Source organism: Schistocerca gregaria, chromosome 8, assembly GCF_023897955.1.
Source record: "Schistocerca gregaria isolate iqSchGreg1 chromosome 8, iqSchGreg1.2, whole genome shotgun sequence".
In the NCBI taxonomy this organism is placed as follows: Eukaryota; Metazoa; Arthropoda; class Insecta; order Orthoptera; family Acrididae; genus Schistocerca; species Schistocerca gregaria.
Genome location: NC_064927.1, coordinates 51,771,940 through 51,778,615, shown reverse-complemented (window position 1 = coordinate 51,778,615; position 6,676 = coordinate 51,771,940).

Sequence of the window (6,676 nt, the reverse complement as noted above, 5' to 3'; positions counted from 1 at the left end):
TACTTTTTAACTGTGCCTTATGCTCCAATTCTCTCAGGAGCATTCGGGTCCTCATTGTGCTTAGCGCAACAAGTCCAAGAAAGCTTACACTTGCTTGATTTTGAGGGAGCCACCACAATTTCATTGTCATGTTGGTCTGATGATAAATGAGGTTGCTGCCGAAGCTGCATTCCTACCTCGACCTGCTAGCTCTTCCATTGCTTCGGATGATCTCCTTGTTGCTGTCTGTTGGTAGATGGTGCCACTTGGGAATAACTGCTGGTCTTCTCTTCACAGCAACAAGCTCCAGGGAATCGAACCTCTCCCAATGGTTTGGCAGGCCACCTCTTGGCCCTTTCATCACAAGATGATTGTTTTAGCTAGGCCGTTTATTGGGCACTGTCTATTTGGCCATTACCATTTGGTAAGCAGCGATCCTTCACCAATTTGTGCTTGTCATAATAATGAATTGATGGTTTGCTATTTCTTGAGCCAATATCTTTTTCTGAACTACTTATGTTTCACTGTATGTTTGCTGCCTGAATTATTGGCCATTTTAGAATACAACATGCAGGCTGTTTTAGAAGTGATAGCAATTTTTCAAAGGACATTTAACCCTTCATTGCTTGCATGGATGGCACTCGTCATCCACATGATTTTTCTTGCTCAGTTTTCTCTGACAGGGCTGGATTCAGTTCACACCATTTTCAGTACCTCTCTGTTAACTCTCTGGCTGTTAGCTCCAATCATTGTTTATGAAACATTATTATAGTCTGGAGGACAGCTCTGCTGCCACAATCTGAAACAAATCAGGTCTGTATTACTTTATTGCTTTCCTAGATTCAGTCAATCTTTCATGTGTATAAATTTAGATGTATTGAAACTCATTGCAGTTGCCTTCCATGTTGCTTAGTATCCTCTTTATTTTTAAATTGTGGAAGAAATGTCAAAGGCAAAAAATCTCATACAGAGTTCAGTAGGGATCCTAATGTATGGTTGGAACGGTTCAATGAGCTGAGTGATGAAGATGCTAATAGTGATGGCACTGGCTCGGAGACTGAATCAAAGGAAGAAGGAAGTCAAGAGGATACATTGTTTTAGGGAAAGATGGAATAACTGAACGGAGGAAAAATAAATATCCTAACAGTGTTAGAAGCAGATGTTGTAACTTTATTACGCAATTACCTAGACCAAAAAAGCAAATTCATATAAAAAAGACAGAAATAGAAATTCTGAATTTGTTCTCAGATGAAAACATAACAAGAATTATCGCAACATGTACTAATATACACATCAATGACATTCGTGGTGACTTCTCTAGGGAAAGGGAAGTTAAAGAAACAGATGTGGTAGAGATCAGAGCTCTCATTGGTTTGTTATATCTATGTGGATGTTTGAGATGTTCTAGGAAGAGTATATCAAAATTGTGGGATAACTCAAAGGGAAACAGACTTGATTCATGTTATTTATGCATAAGTGTAAACCAATTCAGACTTCTTTTGAGATGTCCGAGATTCGATAATATCTGTGATAGAAGTGTTCTCAGAGAGATTGACAAGTTGGCTGCTGTCAGAGCTCTTGGAGAGGTATGTCAACTTTTCATGAACAATTGCCAAAAATATTTTTCACCTAGTGAATGTCTTACTGTGACGAACAGCTTTTGGCATTTAGAAGAACCTGCCCATTCAGGCAATATATTCCTAGCAAACCAGCAAAGTATGGGTTAAAAGTGTTTGCTTTGGTTGATGTAAAAGCAGCTTACACTTTGGGTTTAGAACCATGCATTGGTAAGAAACAAGAAGGGCTATGTAATGCCAGTAATTCAGCAGAAGATATTGTTCTTCGAATGGTCAAACTGTTTCAAACTACAGAATATTTTATAGTTTGTACAAATATTACATATATTATATTTAGATTTAATAAAAAAAATCATAAAACGAGTCATAAACACCATTCAAAGTGTACAAATAGTTCACTTGCTTTTTGGATGACACCAGTCATTCACACGAGTGACGATGTCACGAATTTTCGTGTGAGTAATGGAGGGTTAATATTTGGTTAGGGACCTTTCTTCAAGAGAAAGTCCTTGTTTTAATCTGTTTCCTTCTGTTTATTGGGGTTAGCATATAGTTGCTCTCAGTGACTTTCACATAATATTGTTGTAAGGTTATGACATGGGCACTTACGACCTAACGCAAAAAATAAGGCAGGTATGGATACGGAAGTTAGTTCTTGCTTCCAGCAAGGAAAGCATTACGTTGTATAGTGATGATAAGACAAGCAATATTAATAGACATTCAGTCTTTGCAGAGATGACATTTATCTGTAATAATGTACTGTATAAAAATAGTCACGTGTCGATAGGTTTCCAAACCGATGCAATGATTGGCATATTGCTTTAAATGTGACATGGTATAATCTTATTTAATATTTGTAAATTTGCTTGTTTGTTGTTCTAGACCTTACACACAACCAATTTATTTCAGGAACAGGAAATACAGCTGGTTGATTGGTGCCCTATACTGGAGGCGGGCAATCTCCACTTTGAGGGATTGAGGTATTTATCATTTTTTAAATTTAACTTTTCCCCTTAGATACAAATGTTCCTTTACAAATGCTTGCTGTTTTTCTCCCCTCCAGTCCATTTTCCTTATTAATTCCACTGTTCAAGAAGATCACAAGTCACTGTGATTCTGTGTAGACCAAAGTACAATTGAGTTGATCACAGTCTTAATCTTTCTTCAAAAGGAGCCTAACAGGGTTGCTAGGGTTGTATGATGAATACAGATGCCACTAATTAAAATAATAATTTGTGTATCAGAATGAAAATGTTAGGAAAATTAGTTACAGATTTGCCAGAAAAAAGTAAAAATATTTCTAATTTTCCCCAGCATTGTGGCTTTTTCGAAAACTTATTTACATTGAGGGCAAGATTCTGTTTTTCTGGAACTCCACTGAACCCATTAACCTGTTTGGATTTAAACTAATAATAAAAGTAGAGGTCTGATTTTACTGATTTGGTAATATTTGAGATTTTACAGTAACTGACACCACTCTACTTCAATGGTAAACAACCATTAGTTCATCACTGAAACAGAACACATGCTGATGATGGTGATGATGATGATGATGATGATGATGATGATGCAAGTGCTGAATTAGACATTGGTCCTCTTGCATGTGGAACTTTCCAAATCTACATTATTTGTGTGCAATACCATTGCCTATTAATACGGTTCATAGATATGTCACTGTTTCCATTTTGGAGGCTAACAGAATAGTCACTCCATTACTGAACAAAACGATTTTTTTTTTTTTTGGAGCAGCATTTTTTGAAAAACACACACACACACACACACACACACACACACACACACACACACACACACACACACATACACACACGTGGTATTAATTCAGTACAAACCTGTCAAACCTGTGAGCTATGTATTTGTGAAATGATCAGTATTAAATTCTTGTTTCTCTTATGATATGCAGAATATTACAACATTTGATAATAATGATTACTGTTATGAAATGTTGTGTGTGATAGATGTGATAGTGAGTGACAGTCTCCATGCTGAACTGAAGAACACTTCAATTGCAGCACAATTTCACAATGAAGTTTTGTTTGGACAGCCAGTGATGTATCATCTGTGAACACTTGAGAGTAGGAGAAACAAAGTCTACTGCCATAATACAAGTTTGGAGGGAAGCCTCATCCTGAGACACTATTAGGAGAGGTGTTCACAGGGTGTGAAGGTGATAAGGTGCTGGTGGTGGAGGGGGGGAGGTAAGAGGATGGGGGCGGGGCAGCACACTGTTTAGTATACCATGATGCAGTGCAGTGGCAGTGTGGTGTAGAATGGAGCATCTGTGCTGGTCTTGGCTAGATGAGATTTAGCCAACACCTGGAGTGGAACTGAGTAAACAATTGAATGTACATTACCACATCATTTGCAGAAGGAATGTGTTTCCTTGATGGCACTGCCCTCTGTTTCCTGATGACTGCACTGTGCAGAAATGTGTCTAGTGCCCTCTGGTGGCACATGTAACTCTTCGCGTATCAACAAATTGTTTGTATACTGCATCATGTTCGCAACATGGATGTCCTTGTGGTATTTGTAAGAACACACTAGTGGAGAGTGACATATGTGGGCTGAGGGTAGACAAACTGTCAGCGTGAAGCCATTGTGCTGGTAGCATAACAGTCACCTTGCAGTCCGTACACAATTATTGCAAAGGAGGTGATGAAATATGTGATTCAAAATATTAAAAATTGTAAAGTTTGGAACAACACAAAAATCTCTACATATGAATGGTGTGGATAAAGTTACACACTCCCAAATAATAGCCTATTTTGTTGTTTACAACAAAATTCTAATTGAATACGGTATATTAATTATCAGGATACACATCCCTTAATGCATTCATAAATCAAACATATTTTAAAATTGTAGCTAAGCCTACACAAGACTTAAGTGGCATTGGACACGATTGTAAACTATTGTTTGAGGTCATCAGACTTTGATAAAACTAAAAACCATAGGTTGAGCACTTGTATATAGTGTGTGTTTCATGTGAATTGAACAGAGAACTGACTAATGGAGATAACATCTTGGACCTACTGATAACAAATAACAAACAGACCCAAACTTTTCGACTCTGTAAGTGCAGAACAGGGAATCAGTGATCATAAGGCCACTGCAGCATCACTCAATATGGAAGTTAATAGGAATATATAAAAAAAGGGACGAAGGTTTATCTGTTTAGCAACAGTAATAGAAGGCAGATTTCAGACTACCTAACAGATCAAAACGAAAATTTCTGTTCCAACACTGACAATGTTGAGTGTTTAGGAAAAAAGTTCAAGGCAACTGTAAAATGCATTTTAGACAGGTAAATGCCGAGTAAAACTGTGAGGGATGGGGAAAACCCACTGTGGTTCAACAACAAAGTTAGGAAACTACTGCGAAAGCAAAGAGAGCTTTACTCCAAGTGTAAATGCAGCCAAAACCTCTCAGACAAACAAAACCTGAACAATGTCTAAGTTAGCGTAAGGAGGGTTATCCGTGATGCGTTCAGTGAATTCGAAAGTAAAATTCTATGTAACGACTTAACAGAAAATCCTAGGAAGTTCTGTTAAATCAGTAAGTGGCTCAAAACAGCATATCCAGACACCCCGGAATGATGATGGCATTGAAACAGAGGATGACACGCGTAAAGCTCAAATACTAAACACCTTTTTCTAAAGCTGTTTCACAGAGGAAGACCGCACTGCAGTTCCTTCTCTAAATCCTCGCACAAACGAAAAAATGGCTGACATTGAAATAAGTGTCCAAGGGATAGAAAAGCAACTGGAATCACTCAACAGAGGAAAGTCTACTGAACCTAATGGGGTACCAGTTCGATTCTACTCAGAGTACGCGAAAGAACTAGCCCCTTTTCTAACACCCATGTACCGAAGTCTCTAGAGGAACAGAGGTTCCAAATAACTGGAAAAAAGCACAGGTAGTCCCAGTCTTCAAGAAGGGTCATTGAGCAGATGCGCAAAACTATAGACCTATATCTCTAATGTCAAACATGTTTTTTGCTTGAGTATCACTTCGTTTTCGGAAACCCAGAATCTACTGTGTAGGAATCAACATGGATTCTGGAAACAGTGATCGTGAGAGACCCAACTCGCTTTATTTGTTCATGAGACCCAGAAAATATTAGATAAAGCCTCCCAGGTAGATGCTAGTTTCCTTGACTTCCGGAAAGCATTTGATACAGTTCCGCACTGTCGCCTTATAAACAAAGTAACAGCCTACGGAGTATCAGACCAGATTGTGTTGATGGAGGAGATAGAGAAGATCAAAAGAAGAGCGGTGTGTTTTCTCACAGGGTTATTTGGTAACCGTGATAGTGTTACAGAGATGTTTAGCAAACTCAAGTGGCAGACTCTGCAAGAGAGGCGCTCTGCATCGTGGTGTAGATTGCTCGCCAGGTTCCGAGAGGGTGCGTTTTTGGATGAGGTATCGAATATATTGCTTCCCCCTACTTATACCTCCCAAGGAGATCACGAATGTAAAATTAGAGAGATTTGAGCTCTCACGGAGGCTTTCCAACAGTTGTTCTTCCCGCAAACCATATGCGACTGGAACAGAAAAGGGAGGTAATGACAGTGGCACGTAAAGTGCCCTCCGCCACACACCGCTGGGAGGCTTGTGGAGTATAAACGTAGATGTAGATCCTTTTATAAATGAGTTGTATTACATGTATTTAGTTAAATATTGTCCAGTGCCTGTTTATCATTGGATGTGTAAGATTGAGACGCCGGTGACGTGAACAACAATTATAATAGTCTATTCACTGGACAGTAAAGTTGTAATTATTTATTTATTCTGTTAGATGAGTTGATTGTTAATCAGTGTGATGGGTTCTGCATGTAGGGAAATTAAGAATCCTTTGGAGAGAAGAGGAGAGCTGTATGAATGTCAGGAGCTCGGATGGCAAGCTGATACTAAGGAAAGATGGGAAAACAGAAAGTAAAGTGTGATATTTGGTGAGGCTATAGAAGAGAAATGAACTTGAAGGCTATATTATAGAATGGGGAGAGGAAGAGATAGGAGTCAAGATGATGGGAGAAGAATTGAACACAATACTGAAAGATTTTAGTAGAAACAAGGCTCCTGGAATAGAAGAAATTCTAACA